General features: G+C 34.6%; 1 pseudogene; it reads right to left on the reverse strand.

The window, feature by feature from the left end:
* Positions 1-4,797: 4,797 nt before the first annotated feature.
* On the reverse strand, positions 4,798-23,830 carry LOC120149303 (annotated as a pseudogene).

Raw genomic sequence — 23,830 nt, forward strand, 5'->3', positions numbered from 1 at the left:
TCATTAAATCCGTGCAAACAACATCATATTCTCATAAAATCCGAATTTTCAAGGTAATATTTCAAAAACCTCTATTTTATTGATTTTTGAACTTAGGACTAGTTTTGATTAGTTCTAGGTTGAACAAAATATCAATCATTGATTGTTTAATATTTAGAAACTAGTTTTTACAATCAATTTTATAAAAAAAAACACAATTTTTTAAATTTTTTTGAAATTTCGAAATAAAAAAATGATTTTCGAAAATTATTGTTTTAATTGATTTTTTGATTCAATTATGTTGTTTTCATGAAAATTATATGTATTATGATTTTCAAACTTTGTTTTCCAAATAGTTTTCAAAACTTTTCCCATTAGGATTCGGTTTAGAGAACCTTGAATATTGCAGACTCAATTGAGTTTTGGGATTGATTATATTGCATACATGTGTTTCAAATTTGCCGGTTATCTATCCTATTCCAATTTTTTTAAACATGTCTAATCATAAATGCCCTAGGTCTTCATCGAGTCGTTCTACTCAAAACCGATCTCCCATTCCTCCTCCATCACAAAATCCAAATCCAAACGAACCTGAATTAACCATTCTTAATTCTTGCTTCAACCAACCCGGTCGTCGTCGATAAGAACTCTATCATAGGTTCGTTGATTCCTTCCAATCGTATAAAATCCGGGAAGAACGTATCCCCTCCATTTAAGCAATGGTGGATATGAACTTACGATATCTTCCTATCCTTCGTTCTTGGAAGTTTGATAAACTGTGTCAAATTAAGCCTATCGTTTATCACCAATTGGTCCGCATTTTCTACTCCAATGTTGTATGTGTCCAAAATGTCCGTCAAACTGAAACCATAGGAATTCTATCATATCTCTTAGGTGAATTCATTTTTATTAACTCAGAACAATCGCTAATGCTTTTGGTTTAGATAACGATGGTCTTGATAATAAAAAAGAGGTTGTGGCTACACCTTATCAATCTAAGGGTAGTGTTAGTACCTTAAGAACTTATCACGAGCGATTCTTTCACTTGATGATCTCTTGGTGGTTTAGACCATCCGGAGGACGGTACTCCTCTCTCTTAGGGTCTTATATTTATGGTGGATACATTATATCCAACATAACAGGAAAATAAATTTGCCACAGATCATCTTCGGTGAACTAGTAGATACCGTAAACGTTGTCCCATCCAAAAATGTCGAAACTTTAGTTTACGGTTGTCTCTTTAGTAACCTGTTTATCAACCAAGGGCTTCGTTTCGCTTGATATTCCTATCCTTCTTCAGAACCCTATTAATCTCATATCTTTAAAGAGATAGGTATGGAAAAAAGAAGGTGATCAATGGGTTCGATCCACTGAGCAAACACCGGGAGCTAGCTCCTCACGAGCTCCACCTCCTCCGGCACCAATAGCAGACGATGATCCAGAACTTCAAGAGCTATTTCAAGACATCGATGATCACATTCCCTAGGATGAGCTAGCACAGCAAGATGATCAAGTGTATCCATACTTTCGATCATTTTTTGAGTCATTTGATCTGAGGTTTGCATCTATTGAGTCCCATTTAACTGCTATGGGGGCTCAACAACGGGAGATGAACGAACGTTTAGATGCGCTCACACTCGAGATGCGAGCACGTTATCCTCCTCCCGATCCTCTTATGGATTAGACCTTTCCTTGCTCTGCTCTTAGGATTTATGTTTTGGATTGTTAAAACACTTTGATGTTGTTGGATTGATATGTTTTTGGATTGTTTGAATTTGATGATTTGGATGTTTGAATTGGATGTTTGAACTTAAATGCTTATATATATTTGGTTTGGTTTGAATTTTCAACTTGACCTTAAATGTTTATTAGTTTTTGCATCATTTATATATTAGTTGCAATATGACCAATTTACCATTACACATTATTTATGAATATTGATTTATGAAACTAATGGCTAACCTTTCTCTTGATTGTGATCTTAGCAGCTTAAGTTATATTTATTTAAAATCAATTGGCTAAATTTTCAAAACCTTGTTTAAAATGTTTTAAAGTCTTTTTTATTTAACAAAAAAGGGGGAAGATGTGTTATAGTAAGGGAGAGTAATTTTATAAAATTGTTTTTCAAAAATGTTCTTTAAAGAAAATATTAAAATTACTAAAATGTTTTTTTATATCAAAAAGAGGGAGATTGTTGAAAACATTTTTATGTTTCAATATAACAAATTAAGTGTTATTGAATTTTAAGATTTTATAAACATTTTTCAAAGTATATTCGATTTAATTATTCGAATATCACAAATATTACTCCAAGGATTTCAAAGGTCAATTTCAATTCTTACTAAAATGTAATATTGTGTTTTATACTTAAAATATTTTTGAAATAATTTTTACAAATTATTTCGAACCAAAAACAAACTAAAAATCAATTTTATGTAGGGATGTACCGATGCACTCCATGATGCATCGATGCACTCCATTTCGAATGCATTTAGTGTACCGATGCACAAGCCATGCATCGATGCACTCTTGAATATTTTGAAACATCGAATGCATTTTGTGTACTGATGCACAGACCATGCATCGATGAACTCCTGGCTCTTTGAAACATCGAATGTAATTAGTGTACCAATGCACCCCTAGTGTACCGATGCACTAAGTCTTATAACAGTCGAAATATTTGAATTTTACACATAGTGTACCGATGCACCTTGGCTATGCATTGATTCACACACGCTCCCAACTGTTTTATTTTATTTTTTTCACACAATAATGACTCTATTGACTTCACCAATGATCTCCAACGTTCAAAAGTGATTCAATGTGTATTTAAACAAGCTTAGGAGCCATTGATCAACAACAATTAAGAAGAGAAGCTAGAGAATCAAAGAGAAAACGTCAAACCTCAAGTTTGAGCATTTCAAGCCAAATTTTCATTCAATATTCATTTTGCTTTCAAGAACACTTATTGCGCTCAATTGTATTCATTTTTAAGTGTTATTTCTTTGTTCTAGAATTGTGCAAACATCTTACCTTGTGAGGTTTTTCTGTAAGTTTGCAAATTTGTGTATTTCTCTTTGGGAGAGAATGTTCTCAAGAATTTGGGGTATAATTCTTGAGGGAATTGTAAGGTTATCTTCAAAAGAAAGAACAAATTAGTGAATTTGATAGAAAATCCTTAGTGTGAATAGCTAAGGTAGTGGACGTAGACTTTGGTTGAGAAAGCCGAACCACTCTAAATCGATATGCAAATATTTTTAATTTTTTGCAAAAGCTTCCACCAAAATTTTTATTGCCAATTTACGCTCCTTTTGACTATTTCGTCGATCGATTAACTCAACAATCCGCATGTTTTTTTTGGAAAAATGGGTAAATTTTGCTTCCAGTCCCTCGCTTGTTTTGAGGATTTATTTTGACCCTCAATTTTGATTTCTACTTCGATTTTCTTCTAATTTTACCCTTTATTTTATCATTGTTTTAATTTAGTCTTTTTTACACTTTATTCCTCTTTTAATTTTATTTTATTTTATTTATTTATTTAATTAATGCTACTTTTATTTTATATATATATATTATCTCATTTTTTTTCTCTTTTTGTGTTTTGTTTATGCTTTTATTTTTTATTTATTTATTTTATTTAATTTAATTCTATTATTTTATTTTATTCTATTTTTTAGTTTTTAATTTTATTATTTTTTATAATTTTATATTTTTTATCATCATTATTATTATATTTTTTCCTTTTTCAATAACGTTTTACTTATATATGTTTACATACGTATCTTACTATTATTAGTATTTTTCTTTTTCTTTTTATTTTTTAGTTCCTTATTTTCTTTTTATTTTATTTGACTTGTCTCTTTTAGTTAACTTCATTAATTGTTTTACCTTTTATTTTGGGGACGTTTTCTTATTGTATTTTTGATTATGCATCTTTACTTTATCTTACATTTTTATTTTTCAATGGTATATTTTTCAATTTGTCAGAGGTAAGCAATTAGGATCAAAATTTTATCTTTTAATTTAAACTTTCAATTTTCTTAATTAAAAACAACTGAAAATTAATTAGTACCGAAATGGTAGTTCAAGGGTGCTAATCATTCTATGACTGTAATCGACTCCCGAATCCGACATATTTATGGTAAGGCGCAGATCAGATAAAAAATTAAGGTGTCCGATTAACCCATTTTTTTAAAATAAATGATCGGTGACGACTTTAATCATTCCATTTAAGTGGAAGCTCAATTCCGGACCTACCCGAAAGACGGTTCCGACACATATTTTATTAATTTTAAATTACACGTAGATATTAATTAGTATTTTATTAGTATTATTTTTTATATATTTTTCACTCTTCACTGTCATCCATCACCTATCTTCATCCGTGTTCCTGACCATCGGGAAGACATCCTTCGCTTTGAAACATAACAATTGCAACAATAAAAAAAATCTAAAATGAAATTTATTAATTTAAAATCCTATTGAACTTAAGCGTAAAAGGGTAAGATTGACCAACAGTTGCCACTGTTGGGGAATTTTATTAATTGGATAATTTTTTGGACCAACCCATTGCCATTTTCGGTAGTCGAGCCCAAAGTGTAAAACCCAAAACCATTATTAAATTCCCAATGACTACCAACGAACTGCATCTACCATCTTATGACAGCGAATTCTATTCTCGGATCATCAAAATAGAACAAAATTTCCAGGAGAGGCGAATAATAACAATAATAGCCCTTAACCAATAATAATTAATTACATACATTTTGATTTTTCCACTATCCTAAAAACGGCCTTTTGAGCAACATTTTTGCCAAATTAGAAACCAAAACCATTCCTCGCAAAATCCTCCTCTTCACCGCTGCTAAAAGATTCAACCAACTGGCTGTCATCATCATCATCCTCGCCTTCCGTCACAAACTCCAATATCCAACCACCACCGTCATCCATGATAAAATCTCCATCATCGTCATCGAGACCACTCACACTATCATCATCACTGCTCATTTCATCAGCATCACTCTCACCGTCCCTATTGATATCTGGCCCAAGTATTGGGTCTATATCAACATCATCGTCATCCTCATCCTCATCGCTTTCTGCATCGTCAGGATCAGAATCATCATCGGTTGGTCTTCGACGACCTATTTCATGTACTCTGGCGGATGAAAACACCTCCTCTTGGTCATCCATTGTAATCAACCCAACAAAGGAATCAGTTGCTTCCGTTGCAAAGTCGAGAACACATCGATCCACTAGAATAGTTGCAATATCAGAGTAGTTAACGGCATCTAATGTACGGAAAGCAGCAAATAGAGGATGCTTCACCCGACGGGTGTTAACTGCTGACATCACGTCTTCAAGATTTCTCCTCAGGATCGGATAAATTACATCCCCACGTGCATTGAAGGTTATTGCTGTTTGATCTAAAGAAGGTAGGCTTCGAAGTTTCCAGAACTTCCACAAATCCCAAACCTCAGAATTTATTATCACCTGTTGAAAGTTGATTATATTAATTAAAGATTAAAAGCAAATATCCTTAAGACAGCTTCAACCATGCACACACGACTAACACGACATTTCGTAAAAGAACACAAACAACTTAAGCAGTTTCAGTGAAGAAAATTTCTTGTTGCACCGTTATGGAAATTCTTAACAAAATAGTGTGTTTAAAGAGATGGCACCTAATTAAAACACAAAAAAAATAGAATACCCAAAAAAATAGACTTGTGATAAGGTCAGCATTCAATACCTCATTCCCAGCAGGATGAAAACCACCACCACCATAATCGGTAAACTGATCAAAGCGATGAACAGGACCTTGAACCCGCCGATCCCATAAAACGCCATTCCAAAGCAGCATAGTATCAGATGGACTAAAATGTATAGGAGAATATACATGACCACGACCTGTAGAATTAGCTGAGGTATCAGAAAGCTTCAATTCCAACTGGTAGGTCTGGATATCGTAAAGAAGAATTTCTCGCTGGGTGGAATCAGAAGACAGGGAAGCAAAAATGCTTCCAGAATTACTAAACCGAGCAGCCTTGCAGCCTTCAAAAGAATGCATCGCCCCACCAGAGAAAAAAAAGGCATCCCAACCGCACACCCTGAGAGCTTGATGATAGAACCATTTGGGTCTCGCCAGAAAATATGACTGAACAAGTGTCACAGGAAACTGGTGCCCTGAGCAGCTATCCAGCACATTATTGCTGTTAGAATCAAAGATTTTTAGCTCCCCCGCATGGTTACCAGTGGCAATATGGGAGGAGTCCCCCCAAAAAACAGACGCATGTCAACAAACTGCCAACATCATCCCTGCAAGTTCTCCATGGCTGAATCTACTGTAAACGAAATGGTGATCTCTACGATTTCCATGGACTCCACCATAAACACTCCCGAACTCACGTGTACCAAGTCGGGAAGTGATGTTCGTTGGAGCATCAAGGCTTCGCTTTGGCATAAGACAAACATGTGGATGCAAAAGAGAAAGTGGGGGAAGAGTTGTTATAGGAGCAGGGCACTGACGATGCTGGTGCTTTAGATACTGAACAACTATACTGTCGAGACTTAAACGTTCTGAGTTGCTGGGTTGGGGATCATTTAGAAGTCCAACTAGGGAGGAAGGTGTCATCTGTCCCACACTAGAACTACCACATAGGTTGTCATCTGACAAATCAATTAAGTTGCTTGGTGTTGCTCAAACATGCTGATCCCTTAAGTTAGAAGTTGGTGTCAATGCAGGAGCATCTGTAAGTAGAAAGTTTCTTCGTGTAGTATTGGGTGTCAGACAAATAGGGGATCTTGGCCCATGATCACTAGTGTTTAATCGCTTCCCGGATAATGCCTTCAACTCAGATAACTTTCTTTTCATCGGAAACACAAGAGGAGTCTTATAATTCGATTCCGAATCAAGGTTACTTTCTATTGTAGATTCAGTCCGAGTTTCTGAAACACTTGGCAGAGAAGGAAATGACTTTGAGCTACTGTGTGCTTTCCTGACAGATGGTGGTTGGGAATCTTGAGAAAGGAAATGGTTTCTTGATTGTAACGCAAAAGAGAGAAGAACTGATTTCTTCTTTAAAGATGAAGTTGAATCACACTTCAAATTAATATCCTCATCCTCTGGTGTTGTATTGATGGAGCATCTTGAACGGAGGCTTGGTGTGCAAGAGAGGAAGGGGCAGCCAAGGATGGCAAAGGAGTCTTCAGCCAGACCGGATGCTTGCAGATGTTCCATGTATGAGAAGCAAAAGCTCCCTGCAGTTTGGTGAGCATTTGAGTACAGTAGAATGGATAACAGCATTAGAAAGAGTCAAAACAGACGAAGTAGTGGAATACTAGGACTGTATGAGTAAATTAGATGATAAATCCATAAATATAATAGGAACAATTACCTGGAATGGAACGTTATAGGAGTGGCAGCAGCAATAGCAGCTCTCTCTATTCGCCTCAATGTCGGTGTAGCGGCATCTGTAGCTGCCAATGTACTTGCACGCCGAGAATTTGTTACAATCTAACAAATCATAAATAAATAAAACCTGAGAATTAGTCTCCTAAAATTCCAAGTAAAAGAAAAACAAAACAAAAAACTATTTTCATAAGTGGGACACTAGGATTAAAGTTATACAGGTTTGAGAGAGAATAAAAATACATAACCATCCATAATAATGCCTTTAGTCCAGTTAAATTGGTATCATATAAACAAAGAAACATATATGCTCACCAAGTATCATAAAACAAAAGATTCTACAACTGATGGCAAGTTAATCTGAAATCAGTTCTTATATGTAGCATATGATGTTAAATTCTGCAACTAAAGAAACATAGATTTTGTGTTTTGTTGTAAGAGATGTTAATTTTCAAGTGTTTATAATAGACAAATTGCTATGTCATTGGATATTTGAGGAGTCATCACAATATGAATACTGATACATCCAAAATATAATGCATCAAGTCCAAGGTCAATAATAAAGAAGCTTTAATCGACCATAACAGAAAACCAGGTTGTAAAACAGCAACTGTGCAAAAATCAGGCCATGAAATTATAAGAACAGCTTTTAAAATATGCTATTCCCATATTTAGGCAAGAGATGTGACGGTGCAGCAGAAGAAAATACCCTTTAACAAAATGCTGCATGCATCCAGTCTCTACTCTCTAGTAGCAGGTAAGCATACTTACAGCAATCAGCTCAATTGCCACCTGTGCAAGTTCGGATTGCCATCTACCTTGCTCGGTTCCGTGTGTCAGGCCACCAGAATCACGTATCAGTTTAGACAGCTTCTTGCCCACCTACAACAATGATGATTGAAACTAGTAGCATTAACCAATGAGTCTATTGCCATAACAAACTGATCATACAATCATCTTAAATCTTTTTCAAGAAAAGTAACGAGAAACAGAGTGAAATGCAGAGAACCATGACATGGTAAAAGAGTACAAGAAAAACTACAAACAATATAGTGATGAAATAGGATTTGGCAAAATCATGTTTACCAGAAGCTTGGTCAATATATGTGCAATTGTCTCATCTCTAGCTAAACCAACCAAGACTCGGCATGCAAGGGCCTGAAGACAATCCAAAGCAGCAGGAGGTGAATATATACAGGGTTGGAGGAGATGCAGTAAAACCTTTATGCCATTATTGACACGGACAACCTCTCTTGCTTGACGATATCCTTGTTCTAATTGTGCGGCAAGGCGCTACATCCTGCTCTAGCACCTAAGGATATTCTCCGATCTCCAACCAAACCAGATGAAGCAGCAGAAACAGGTGCTTGAGCAATACTGCTGGTGGATTGGCTGCCTGCTGCAGCACTTCTATCAACCAAACCCGGCTCTGCACTTCGCTTCCTTGTTTCACACTGATTAGGCAGAAAAACAGATCGTTCCGAAATATTGCGCTCTGCATTTCTTGTTTCCACACCGGGACCATTTGTGGTTTGACCAGAAGCAGACTTCTGACCTTGAGATATTAAGGGTGGTTTGTTGCTGATTGAAGGCGGCGGGCAAACAACGTTAATTAACACATTAAGAGCCAGCTGTATAATCTGTGCAAGTACACAGTAAAAAGGATGTGATATTAGTGACTAGACCAGTAAAACACAAATGAAAATCTGCTGTCAGTGTCCAAAATTAGCCCCTGTATTTTCAAAGCCATAAACAAAATATGACAACAGGCATTATTCGCTAGCATAATAGTTACAATAAGAGCAAATTACAATATCACAACATGCGCACCTCAGGGTCTACAAGACTACTGGCACTATTTGCTGCATCCAAAATAACTGCTATGCCAGCACGATTATTGCTCAGAGTGGCATTTACAATCATCTTGCGGCTGATAGGAACCAAAGTAACAATGTGCAGAACACCTAATGCATATTGTAGCAAGTCATGTAGATACCGCTCAATAGGTGTGGCCTAAAAAGATTACAAGACGAATAAATAACCGAAATATGATGCAGAAAATGACAAAACAAAGGGCAAGGGCAGACAGGGGACTGAGGTAGAAGTACAAAGGATACCTGGCACAATTCCAACATGATAATATGCCCATTAGAGCTTAAGAATTTCCCAACAGCAGGCCAACGAGTCCACACAAAAGCAGAACCCAGCTTCCGGTCCTTCTGCAACTGCAAAAACACAGCATCCATGGCCTCATTGCTAACGTCAAGTGGATTGTATGCAACCCTGGTGCTTGGAATACTCCGTGTTCCATTCCGGTTACTATTATTAGGACGTATTGAATCCACAAGCAAAACAAGATGAGCTCTGAAGTATTGCTGCAAAGCAACACATGCATGATAGGCTATCTGCTTTTCTGAAGAAACCAGTGCCTCTGATGGTGATCTCTCATTACGAAATGACGTTGTACCAGACAAGCCTAATGTGCCTTAATTTGCCCCAGATCTTACTGAGGCAGCATCATTTAGAAGGCCCAATAATTTCTGCAAACCATCTTGAGCATCAAAAGCATCAAGCACCGCTCTGAAGACGAATGCAGCAGCAAAAAATAGTGCAGCATTTTTTCTAACTTGATCCTGGGGGCATTCTGGAAGTTGGATAGCTAACTCAACCACCTGGTGGACAGCATCAGAAGGAAGTGCACAGACACGTTCCATTATTCCCTAGAGGACCATGAAGGGAAGAACATATTACTGGTCCCTCACATGGCAGCCTAATTTAAGAAACGAGACAAGTGTATAGGATGTCATAAATTGCAAAATTTAAGTTTACATGTATTACCTGTACAGAACCTACAGTAAATAGGCAAGAATAAAGACCAAAACAATTTTGGGGAACTCTAGGAACAGCAAGCAGTTTTTGCATGCCACCCCTATCAACAAATAAAGCAGCAAACTTCCGATGGGCTGCTAAAGCGCAAATTAGCTTAATCACATCAGACAAGAGAGAAGTAGCCTTTGATGCTTCTTCGATCTTGAAACTTCGTTGCAACAGGGCTAGACAGACATCTACGCCCTTTTCATGCAGTACAGGCCCAAGGACTTCGACATATTCACCTAAAGTCTCAAGGCACTGAATACAGTATCTTTCTTTCAACTATGCAAGCAGCTCGTCATTGAGAATAAAATACTCCTCAACATCATCGCTTACTTCTTTTTCTGCAGCACTTTTATTTATTGGATTAGAACTTCTGTATAACAGTCATTTCCTGTATACGTTTCCGTACACAAATCACAGATGTCACATGACTTTCAGAAACATTTACTTATTTGTAAAACTCATAAAATTTTATTTCAAAATTTTAAAACACAACATTTTTAATATAAGGCAAAACATTCGTTGTAAACTATTACAAAGTTATAACTTAAATACATTCCAGAGCATTTTTCTTACTTTAATTACATGCCAGCTAATTTTCAAAATAAACATGATTGTCCTACTGTTACTGACGAGTCAACCTTAGATTGATGATAGTTGATGCTACTGTTGCACTCCTTACTCGACTAGTCTTTGCTTTTACCTACGCGTGAAATCAACCCACGTTAAGTATTTACTTAGTGAGGCATAATACTGTAATTGAACTGCAATTCATATGTAAACATATCATGAATATCAAAATCCAAAATAATTCGTATATTTCATGAGAATCATTTAAAACCTTTTCAGTTAAACCAGGAGTGGCACCTTTCTGCCAAAATACACCGTTATGCATTTAAGTTTCATTTGTGGCACCTTTCTGCCAAAATGCACCGTTATGCATTTTCATTTATAGCACATTTCTGCTAATAATGCACCATTATGCATTTTCATTTATGACACATTTTTGCCAATAATGTACCGTTATGCATTTTCATTTATGGTACATTTCTGCCGATAATGCAACGTTATGCATTTTTTTATGGCACCTTTCTGCCAATAATGCAATGTTATGCATTTTCATTTATTCATTCATTTTAGAGCAGATCATACTCTAAAACTTATTCATAATATTATTTCCATACACATAATGAATGTAACACCCCCAACCCGTACCCGACCTGGATTCGAGTCCGAGGTGTCACATTGACTTTTCAAAACATTTACTTGTATAAAATAGTGAGTAATTTAAAACTTTTATACATGTAGCTTATTCAAAAGATTTCCAGAACGATTCAGAGCTTAAATGTGTTTGCAAAACCGTTCAGTGCATATACAATTCAGACATTTATTTACATGCCAACCATTTTCAATGTACAGAATACATCTAATTCAAAACATCTTTTCTGATCTGATCTTCGGTAAGAAGTAACTGACCTGTCTTGCTCCACATTGCTCTCTATATTCTTCTCGAACCTACGTGTGAAACAATCACACGCTAAGTCGATGACTTAGTGAGGCAAATAAAACATATAATAGAAATCATAAAAACATCCCATATAACAAAACACATGAACATTTAATACTAATTTATCATACAAAATCATATACCTTTTTATATAACAAAGACACTCATGTACATATATCATCATCTACTTTCTTAGCATTATCATATGTATTATTATCATTATCTCTATCATTATCATCGAATTATTTATCACATAATCTTGTACTTATCCTTTCTGTATATCATATCACTCATATAGCATTTCACTAAAAGCATATACATTATATATATTGTATTTATGTTATCTCTTTGATTAGCCCATGTTACACTTGTGAGAACTATCGATATGTGAGTCTAAAGAGGTTGTCCACTAATGCTGTCACCACAGCTCGTATCATTGCACCGAAGTGCACGTAGAATTGCACCGTAGTGCCGCGTAGAATTGCATCGTAGTGCCTTATAATAATGTCCATAAGGACCACATATCATTCCTTAAGAATCATATACATATACTAGGGATCAAGTATGTGTCTTACAAGACTTCACACATGTTCCACAGAATATATATATATCCCGAAGGACCGCGTAGAATTGCACCGTAGTGCCATATAATAATGTCCATAAGGACCACATATCATTCCTTAAGAATCATATACATATACTAAGGACCAAGTATGTGCCTCAAAGACCTCATAAATGTTCCAAAGAATATACATATGTCCGAAGGACCGCGTAGACCCTCGACTCTTGGCATGCCAACTATACCCCTAGCTCTCATGACACATAACATGGGCATTATCATTTATTTCATTTCAAATATTCACATAAACATGTAATTCACTTTCACATATCACGTATCACATAGCTTCTTTTCATATTATCACATAGTCACATAGTTCACTTACACGTAGATCATTTCCATATAATTCACATGTCACATATCTCATGTTCTTGTATTCATATAACATATAATCACATAGATTACTTTCACATCACATAATTCATAGTTATGATTTCATATATTTACCAAATTACAAAGCTAATTCACCTATACATGTTTTCATATAATTTCTATCATTTCTCACTCAATCACATTTATTCATGTAAACATACTTATCATATCTTGTTCGCATATGATCATATCACTATGTACTTGTCCAACTCATGTTTACCTAGTTCATATCACTTGTCATGAACTCACTCTCATCATATTTTCCTATTCTTACATCTTTTATCTCATAACCATGTATTCACATAGTCTTATATTTCATTATCATATTACTTATATTTGTTCTCCTATGACTCTTTATAAACATCTATTTCCATTTTCCTACATCTCTTGACTTATCTTCTATATTCATATAATTTCATAACTTATTTTATATTCTCTCATTAACACTTAACCGTATTTTACATAAACCACATAGCACATACAAAACAAAACCTATCAATTCATATAATCCAACATACATACACTTCATATCGTTAACATACTTATAATCAAGACTTAATGAGCTATTACTATAGGAATAGACTTATCACAAGTCCAATTTCCATATAATCCTATACAATAAAATGCACTCACCTGGGCCTCGTTGTTTGAATCAATCCTAATCCTTAGTTTATTCCGGAACAAGCTTTCATTCTATATCTACATAATAATACATTAATACTTATCAGTATATTGATTGATATATTCGAAACTATCACTCCTTAGGCTCAGAGAAAAGCCAATTTCATCTTTTAATGAAGGTATGCATCGATGCACTACTGATGCATCGGTGCATAAAATGCATTCGATGTTGTATTATTATTGGGATGCATCGATGCATGCCTTATGCATCGATGCACTAATTGCATTCGATGTTTCTATTTTAAAAGAGTGCATCGATGCATTACCAATGCATCGATACACCTTCAAGTAATTTCTGGGTTTTAACCTTGATGCATCGATGCACTCTGCCCAGAATCCTCTTTTATGCCCAAAAATCCACTCTTTTCAGCTTAATACTTCATATATCATCCCCTTTCTTATTTTTAACTTACATACTCATATTCAAACTCATTCCTATTCATTAATCACCTCTTTAACATCAAAATCCTATTCTCCATATGAAATTCAAGAATTACACTAAATTTTCAACATGCTCCAAATTCAATTCTATTGCTTCTAGCTTCTTAATTATACCCTTGACAAGTCAAATCCATCTTTAGAACTTCAAAAACCTTTCTATAACAAAATTTCATTTCTACACCCTTCATATCATTTCCTTTCTAATTCTCTATTCTTGATGTTTAAAGCTTATATAAGCTTTCCTTAAGCTTATATAATACTCCAAGAATCAAAATCAACTTATAAATCCAAGAATTAAACAGCTAAAATTAAACTCACCTTTAAATGAGGCTTACGGGGAGAAGAAGAAGCTAGAGAAGAAGACTCTGGATAATTCTCTCCTTTCCCACGTGTTTTATAACCCTAAAAGAAAGATAAAAAATCTTTCTGGTCAAATGACCAATTTACCCTTTATTTCCTTTAATAATTACTGAATAACCTTCATCATATTTCCAATAAGTCATTGAACTATTCAATTATCCTACTTTAATCACCAATTTCTGAAACTTTATAATTTGGTCACTAACCTGGTATTGAGGATGTTACAATGAAAGTATATTAAATATTGTAAAACATACATTAAATCAAAACATTTAAGTTGACTCAATGCGAGTCTTCCTCATCTCATATAAATACAATAAATGCACTCACCTGATAAGCCTCGCTAATAAGCTATAGTGATGTCTGGCTATTCAGCAACTTTATCTTTGTCATTTTTCTTGCTAGACTTAGGAGCTTGGTTATGATTTACACAAGCATCCATTAATAACACATACCATACCAATGTTAGTATATTCCCTAATATTTATACTTTAATAATACTCAAAAATACTATTATTTTCAATTTCTATTACAATTTCAGCCTATCTTACAATTCTAGGCTCAATAGTATCAGTACTCCTACCATAGTATCGATACTTCTATATTATGGTACTGATACTCCCTTTCAGTATTGATACCGTTTCTGCATTCTAGAATCCATGGTATCGATACCTTTCTCTTAGTATCAATACCCATATCAGTATCGATACTAATTGCATTAGTATCGATACTATTCATCGTAATTATTCAAATTTAAAGCTATAATATTGGTACTGTTCTTCCAGTACTGATGCCCCTACCCAGATTTTCCATTTTTCAGCTCGATTTTCACCAAATTTTCGTTTAATTCCCTTACTTTTACCTTAAACAATACCCTTAAACTTAACATCACTTAACCCAACTAAATTTCCTACGTTTAGCTTCTTATAACATCCAAATTTTCTAAAGAACATCTTAAACCAAAAAATCATACTACTTTTTCTAACATATTTTTAATCATATCCAAGGCTTGTAATCACTTATTTAATTCTTTGACAAGTCAAATATACTAGTATACCTCAATAAAAAAAACTCATATATCAACATATCATTCAAAAACTCATTTTCTTCAATCTCAAATAAATCATCCATCTCTTAGTTTTAATCCTATTTAACCCTTCCTTAAGCCTCTATAACACTCATTGTTTCAAGAACAAACCAAAAACGAAAGGGAAAGCTAGCTAGATGAAGCCTTACCTTTGGCTATGGAGGAGAGCACTGTCACGGGAAAGAATGAGAGATGATAGCTTAGTGTGTTTTTCAACTTTCCCCTTTTCTTTAATACCCTAATTTAAAATAAATTTTAAATTAATTTCCCTCTAAAGAACCAAAATAACCCTTTCATTCTTTCATTCTTACTAATTGGTCTTAAACACAATTTCTAAATCATTTTCTTATATTGTACCATTTATTCAATTTAATCCTCCAAATTTTTTAATCCTTTCAATATAGTCACTGACCTGATATTTGGGGTATTACAATTCTCCCCCTTAAGAAAATTCGTCATCGAATTTAAAGAACTACCTAAAACAAAGAGGTGTGGAAATTGCTTCCTCATGTCCTCTTCTTTTTCCCATGTAGCTTCTTCTACCTTATGGTTTTACCAAAGTACTTTAACTAGAGGAATCTTCTTGTTAAGCAGTTCTTTGCTTTCTCGAGCTAATATTCGCACTGGTTCTTCCTCATAAGCTAAATCTGGTCAGATCTCTATTTCCTCTGGTGTGATAATATGGGATGGATTTGATCGGTATCTTATAAGCATCGACACGTGAAAGACATTATGGATCTTATCCATATCCGGAGGTAAAGCTAGCTAATAAACTACTGGTCCAACCCTTTTCAAAATCTCATAAGGTCCAATGAATCTCGGACTCAGCTTTCCTTTGCATCCAAACCGTAATACTTTCTTCCAATGCAACACTTTCAAAAATACCTTGTCTCCCACTTGGAATTCAATTTCTTTTCTTTTCTTTTCAAATCTGTATAAGACTTTTTCGATTGGAGGCTATCTTTAGATTATCCTGGATAACTATCACTTTTTCCTCCATTTCTTTCATCAAATCCGGGTGAACTAGGTATTGATCTTTTAGTTCAAACCAATTTAATGGTGTTCTGCACTTCCTCCTATACAAAGCTTCATATGGGGCCATCTTAATACTCAATTGGTAACTGTTATTATAAGCAAATTCCGTTAAAGGCAAATACCTTTCCCAAGATCCTTTAAATTCAATTACACATGCCCTTAGCATATCCTCTAATATCTGAATAGTTCATTCTGACTGCCCATCTGTTTGAGGATGAAAAGTTGTACTGAAATTCAAACGAGTACCCAATGCCTCATGTAAGAACTTCCAAAATCTTGAAGTAAACCTTGGGTCTCGATCAGACACTATCGATATAGGAACTCCATGCAGCTGAACTATTTCTTTTATATATAATTCTGCATATTTATCCATCGAGTAATCTACCTGAACTGGAATAAAGTGAGTTGTCTTGGTCAATCTGTCTACAATTACCCATATCAAGTCTTTTTTACCTGGTGACAAAGGTAGCCCTAAAACAAAATCCATTGTAACTCGTTCACATTTCCATTTAGGAATGATATCGGTTGTAACAATCTAGATGACACTTGATGTTCAGCTTTCACTTACTGATATGTCAAACATCTTACAACAAACTCTGATACAACTATTTTCATGCCAGGCCACCAATAATGACTCTTTAAATCCTTATACATCTTATCTCTGCTTGGGTGCATCGTCAAAGGACTATAATGTGCCTCAGAAAGAATATCTTTATTTAATTTCTCATTATCGGAAATGCAAAGTCTTCCATGATAATATAACATCCATCAGCCCTCATTTCGAAGTCTTTGACCTCTTGTTTTTCTACTTGCCCCATTCGTGCCAAGCATTTCTCATCTCGACCTTGCAACTCTCTTACTCGATCCAAAAGCATCAGATTTAACTTAAGTTCAGCAATCAAGGCACCGTCTTTCTTTAAAAACATTCACGCATCCAAAGCCTGTAAATCGGCAAAAGTCTTTCGGCTATGTGCATCCGCTACCACATTAGCTTTTTTGGGATGATAATCAATGATCAAATCATAGCCTTTTAAAAGCTCGATCCATCTTCTCTGTCTCAAATTCAACTCTTTCTGAGTTAGCAAGTACTTTAGAATCTTGTGATCCGTATAAATATGGCACCGCTCACCATACAGATAATGACGCCAAATTTTCAAGGCAAACACGACCGCTGCCAATTCCAAACAGTGTGTTGTGTAATTTTTCTCATGATTCTTCAACAATCTTGAGGAATAAGCCACACATTTTCCATCTTGCATGAGTACACATCCCAACCCATTATGAGATGCATCACTAAAGACTACATAGTCTTTACCCGACTCAGGTTGTACGAGCACTAGGGCCTCTGTTACTATTCTCTTTAACATTTCAAAACTTTCTTGGCATTTCTCTGTCCAAACAAAAGGCACATCTTTCTGTAATAACTTAGTTAGCAGCGAAGCTAACATTGAGAAGTTCTTCACGAACCGTCTATAATAACCAGCAAGCCCAAGAACTCTGAACTTCTGAGATATTCTTTGGGGGTTGCCAGTCCACTATAGCTTGAATATTTTTTGGATATACTATTATTCCTTCTGTGTAGACTATATGACCAAGGAAAGCAATCTCAGCTAATCAAAATTCGCACTTGGACAATTTGACATACAACTTCTTCTCTCGAAGTGTCTGAAGAACCACTCGAAGATGAGCATTATATTCCTCTCTTGACTTGGAATACACCAAAATATCATCTATAAAGACTATCATGAATTGATCCAAGTAAGGTTGGAATACCCGGTTCATCAAGTCCATAAATGTTGCAGGAGCATTAGTCAATAAAAACAGTATCACCATAAACTCGTATTGTCCATATCGAGTCCTAAAGGTTGTCTTTGAAATATCATCCTCTTTTATCTTTAATTGATGGTATCCCGACCTCAGGTCTATCTTAGAGAAAACTGATGCGCCATTTAGTTAATAGAACATATCATCAATCCTCGAAAGAGGATACTTATTCTTTATTGTTACTTTATTTAATTGACGGTAGTCAATACATAATCGTATAGACCTGTCCTTCTTTTTCACAAACAACACAGGTGCTCCCCAAGGAGAAACACTGGGTCTCACAAATCCCTTATCGAGTAACTCTTGCAATTGAGCTTTTAATTCTCTTATCTCCGTTGGAGCCATTCGATATGGAGCCATAGAAACAGGTTCGGTACCCGGGTAAACCTCAATCTTGAATTCCACCTCGCAATCTGGATGTAATCTCGGTAACTCCTAGGGAAAAACATCCAGAAATTCCCTAACCTTGGGGATATCATCTACTTTCACTTTCGATACTCGAGTGTCTATCACATTAGCTAGGAAAGCTATACACCCTTTTGACATCATTTTCCTTGCAGTCATGGTTGATATCACATTGAATGGTGATTTCTCTTTTTCATCGATCACCACAATTTATGAGCCTTCCGCATCTTTTATAAATAATCACTTCTTGCAAAAATCCCACATGATTGTCCTACTGTTACTGACAAGTCAACCTTAGATTGATGATAAATGTTGCTACTATTGCACTCCTTACTCAGCTAGTCTTTGCCTTTACCTACCCGTGAAATCAATACACGTTAAGTATTAGTGAGGCATAACACTGTAATTAAACTATAATTCATACGTAAACATAACATGACTATCAAAATCCAAAATAATTTGTATATTTCATGAGAATCTTTTAAAACCTTTTAAGTTAAACCAGGGGTGGCACCTTTTCTGCCAAAATGCATCGTTATGCATTTTCATTTATGGCACCTCTCTACCAATAATGTACTGTTATGCATTTTCATTTATGGCACATTTCTCCCAATAATGCACCATTATGCATTTTCATTTACGGCACCTTTCTGCCAATAATGCACCGTTAAGCATTTTCATTTATGGCACATTTCTGCCAAAAATGCACCGTTATGCATTTTCATTTATAGTACTTTTTTGCCAATAATGCACCGTTATGCATTTTCATTTATTCATTCATTTTAGAGCACTTCTGTTAGGATTTTCGGATCAACAACTTCATACTCTAAAACTTATTCATAATATCATTTCCATACACATAATGAAAGTATATTAAATACTGTAAAACATACATTAAATCAAAACATTCTAAGTTAACTCATTATTCGGCTAGTTTTTGCTTTTACCTACGCGTGAAATCAACACACGTTAAGTATTTACTTAGTGAGGCATAATACTGTAATTGAACTACAATTCATACGTAAACATATCATGACTATCAAAATTCGAAATAATTTTTATATTTCATGAGAATCATTTAAAATCTTTTCAGTTAAACCATGAGTTGTACATTTTTGCCAAAATGCATCTTTATGCATTTAAGTTTCATTTGTGGCACCTTTCTACCAATAATGCATCGTTATGCATTTTCATTTATGGCATCATTCTGCCAATAATGCACCGTTATGCATTTTCATTTATGGCACATTTCTGCCAATAATGCACTATTATGCATTTTCATTTATACATTCATTTAAGAGCAGTTCATAATCTAAAACTTATTCATAATATCATTTCCATACACATAATGAAAGTATATTAAATACTGTAAAACATACATTAAAACAAAATATTCTAAGTTGACTCATTGCGAGTCTTCCTCATCTCATATAAATACAATAAATATACTCACCTGATAAGCCTCGCTAATAAGATGTAGTGATGTCCGACTATTCGACATCTTTATCTTTGCTCTTTTTCTTGCTAGACTCAAGAGCTTGGTTATGATCTATACAAGAATCCATTAATGCACATACCATACCAATGTTAGTATATTCCCTAACATTTATACTTTAATAATACTTAAAAGTACTATTATTTTCAATTTTTATTACAATTTCAGCCTATCTTATAATTCCAGGCTCAATAGTATTGGTACTCCTACTATGGTATCGATACTTCTATACTATGGTATCGATACTCCCTTTCAATATCGATACCGTTTATGCATTCTGTAATTCATGGTATCGATACCTTTCTCTTTGTATCGATACCCACATCAATATCCATACTAATTGCATCAGTATCGATATTGTTTGTCATAATTCTTCAAATTTAAACCTATAGGATTGATATTGTTCTTCCAGTACTGATTCCCTACCCAGATTTTCCATTTTTCAGCTCGATTTTCACCAAAATTTTGTTTAATTCTCTTAATTTTACCTTAAACAATACCCTTAAACTTAACATCACTTAACCCAGCTAAATTTCCTCTATTTAGCTTCTTATAACATCCAAATTTTCTAAAGAACATCTCAAACCAAAAAAGCATACTACTTTTTCAAACATGTTTTTAATCACATCCAAGGCTTCTAATCTCTTATTTACTTCTTTGACAAGTCAAATATACTAGTAAACGTCAATAAAAACTCATATATCAACATATCATTCAAAAACTCATTTTCTTCAATCTCAAATAAATCATCAATCTCTTAGTTTTAATCCTATTTAACCCTTCCTTAAGCCTCTATAACACTCAATGTTTCAAGAACAAACCAAGAACGAAATGAAAAGCTAGCTAGATGAAGCCTTATCTTTGGCTATAGAGGAGAGCACTGTCACGGGAAAGAATGAGAGAAGATAACGTAGTGTGTTTGTCAACTTTCCCCTTTTCCCTTTTTCTTTAATACCCTAATTTAAAATAAATTTTAAATTCATTTCCCTTTAAAGGACCAAAATACCCCTTTCATTCTTCTATTCTTACTAATTGGTCTTAAACATAATTTCTAAATCATTTTCTTATACTTTTCTATTTATTCAATTTAATCCTCCAAATTTTTAAATCCTTTCTATATAGTCACTAACATGATATTTGGGGTATTACATTCTGGAAGTGGAGTCCCGGTGAAAAACAAATAAGGTCCTTACTAACTACACTAAATAATGAAAACCCAAATATAACAACAGAATTCCATGTATTATGACTCCGAGAAGTCTGTCAACGAGAAATACCCACCTTGAAACTTCAATAGCTTTAGCAGTATCAACAACAACAATTGCTACTTTGAAAGCAACAAATAATGCAACTTCATCATTGTTAGTAGTTTTGAACTCCTGAGGATAGAAAGAAAGTAATTGATGATAGATCTCTAAAGCAAAGCCAAAATTAATTTTCTTTGAGGGGAAATGGAAAAATGAAACAACATAATTATTAGATCAACCTTGTACCTCTAAAGCAACACACTTGACAACTTCGGTTGCAGCTTCGTCAGTAGCTTCTATGGCTTTAACAGGTACATTGGTTACCCTAGCTCAGCTTCAACAGCTCTAAATATTTTTGACCAAATCAGAAAAATCTTTACTTCCAACTCTGCATCCTTGAAAGCATTCATCATTATCTTCTCTTTCCACTACCAGATTATCAACATTGGTCTTTCCCACACCCTTCTTTGCTTCCGGCACCCTTCTCACATATAAATGCTTAGATGAACTTCTGTCTCTCATACTATGTACGAGTCCATAACGACTTCCAATCCTGATGAAGCTAATGATTGTTCATTCTCCATAATCTCCTCAGAAGTCCTTCCCTTACCGTTTGAACTTGTAGAACCATGATTTATCTTACGCCTGGAGGATTCATCTCTCCCATTTACATCGACTACACCATATCTCAATTTTCCATAACGAAGATCTTGAATATGCCATATTTCCTCACTATCAGCATCCACACTACGCATGTAAATCCCCTCACACACCCCATCAGGTAGTTCTCGATCATGTTCGGGATAATGGTCATCAAAGGTTTCTCATCAATTAGTCTGGAATCATTTATATGAGTTGTCTCTACAACTTTCCGAATCCTACTTCGACCTTCATCTCTACTTCTGAAAGAAGAAGCACCAGATAGGCTCTTACTTTCAAAAAAATGTAAGGCATCATTTTGACATGTAGTAATCTCCCTAAGGACGCGCACACGAAGATAACACATAAGCTTGGCAGACAACCCAGAAGTTAGGACATCTTCTCCTACTTGACCACCACTGTAACATCCAATAAAGTTAATAATGATCGGAAGGGAAAACGAACATGAATAATAGATGAATTTCAACACCATCCAATGAAGGACAAGAAAAAGAGAGAAACAAAAACATTGAGATAAAACCAGACATTTCCAAACACACTACAAGAAGTCCAGTGTAATAGGTTTTTAAAATTTCAGCATCTGAGGCTTCATTTCTCATCAAATCATCTTTACAATTCTGATCTTCAATAGAAGATCTAGAACTGTCATTCATTATCTGAGTTTTGATGTTCTTCAAAACTAGGTCTTCAAAAGCATTAGGATATTGTGACCCATTTACAGATCAGTCAGAAAACATCTACAAAATTGAGATAAAACTGAAAAAATTAAATACTTTGACAAATATAGAAAATCTCACAATCCAAATAATAGAATAACTTAGAAGAAGTCTAGCAGTAGCTGCCTAAATAGAGGTTGAATATCTACTCTCAGAAAGAAACTTGATGATATCAAATAAAAAAAATCATCATTCTCCTAAGGGAAAAGGGAAATGCTCCAAGTAAGAACTTTTCAAAAGAAAAAAATGTTCTAAAAAATCATATCATAATACAATTATTGTTATTAGTATAATAACAAACTTATATTGCAGTAAAAGCAAAAAATGATTCTAGTAAAGAAAAGTCAATTACCCTGATTAAGTTCCCTAACTGTCCAATATTATGAGAGGCATGACCATTGCTAGAAGGATTGTTCTCTTCAAGGCATCTAAAACTGAATAAAAAGATAATTCAAAAGAATGTACACTACACAATAATCAAAGATGAATACCCAAATGAAGATAAATCACTTATAGTACTAGAAACTTAATATATCATCCACACATTTACTTGTCAACCTCCCCAACTTCATATATCAATTTATGCATTTTGCTATGGCTCATTTTTGAAACACGATTAAATATTCAAACCAACAACATTTCTCCACCTCTAAACCATATGCTTAATAAGAATTTGTAAGCAATTGATTTCGTAACCTAGCATTAGACGTAAATATTATACTAAATTGAACTACCAGAATTTGCATTATGGCATGGTTGTTTAGTAAAAATAAACTTAGTAAGTAAAAAATTCATTTAGTAAACAAATAAATATGTAGGGCATACAGAGACTCATGCATTTTGAGAAGGGAGGAAAAAGCATGGAGCATGGTAGGATTAGCGTTATCAAGAGAAGAAGTGATATTCTCCATGAGAACCAGCGTTTTTCCATCAATTCATCGTCTTCCTTCCACCCTTCTTCTTCTTCCTCATCTTCCTCCGTTTCTTCTATTCCTTGGCGTTGCAGCTCCTCTCTTTCTATAGGTTGTTGCCCTTCCGTTTGATTCTGATTATCATTTTTGATTGGGATTAAAATTGGAATTGAGATTGGTGGGTTGCGCTTGGCTCGACATATCAT

Source organism: Hibiscus syriacus, unplaced genomic scaffold (assembly GCF_006381635.1).
Source record: "Hibiscus syriacus cultivar Baekdansim isolate YM2019G1 unplaced genomic scaffold, ASM638163v2 tig00111000_pilon, whole genome shotgun sequence".
Taxonomy (NCBI): Eukaryota; Viridiplantae; Streptophyta; class Magnoliopsida; order Malvales; family Malvaceae; genus Hibiscus; species Hibiscus syriacus.